This window comes from Myotis brandtii, unplaced genomic scaffold (assembly GCF_000412655.1).
Source record: "Myotis brandtii unplaced genomic scaffold, ASM41265v1 scaffold97, whole genome shotgun sequence".
In the NCBI taxonomy this organism is placed as follows: domain Eukaryota; kingdom Metazoa; phylum Chordata; class Mammalia; order Chiroptera; family Vespertilionidae; genus Myotis; species Myotis brandtii.
Window position 1 is genome coordinate 472,237 of NW_005372020.1, and position 836 is coordinate 473,072.

The following is an 836-nucleotide window of genomic DNA, read 5'->3' on the forward strand; positions in this document are numbered from 1 at the left end:
CTTTGGTCTCGGGCCTGACCTTGGAGCCAAGAGAGACCCCTTCAAGGTCACAGCCTGCATTGTCGTAAGGCAATGGTTTGTTCTCTCTGATGTCGGCCAGCTGATCCCCCCACCCCACCCCCGCCCCCGTGAGCAGCGCTAGGGGCCCGGGAGCCACACTCTGTGGACACGTCGGTGAAGATGTGTGAGCGCCCAGCCACATGGCTCAGCGGTTGAGCGTCAACCTATGTCCCAGGAGGTCAGGGTTCGATTCCCGGTCAGGGCACAGGCCCGGGTTGCAGGCTCCATCCCCAGTGGGGGGCCCGCAGGAGGCCACCGATCCATGGATGTTTCTATCTCTCCCTTCCTCTCTCTCCTTTTCTCCCTAAAAATCAGTGGGAAAATATCCCTGGGTGAGGATTTAAAGAAAATTACACGCGACTGCACGCGGCCCCACCGCCTCTAAGGGGCGGCAGGAGCTCAGGTTGCCAGCTCCATGCGCTCCCTCCCCGGAGTCTCTGTGTCACGGATCCCACAGGCCGTACAGACGCCCCGGGAGGCCACGTGTGGATGCGAGCAGGTCCAACAGCCTTTTTAGAAAACTCAGAAAACAGTCGAGAGAACAAGGACATCCCTCAAAACAACAGCTCACACCACTTCCTCTCTGTGGTTCGTGCTGCTTCTTATTCGAACCCCCGGGGCCGCCCTCTCCCTGCACGTCCCTTTCAGCCCCTGGAGAGCCCGTGTGCCTGCCGCCGGGCAGCCGTTCAAACCTCGTCTATTCTCGTGTCTGAGCACACGCTGTGGTTCCCACCACCGTCCTGGCGACGGCGCCCTCCCGTCAGCGGCTGCGCGGC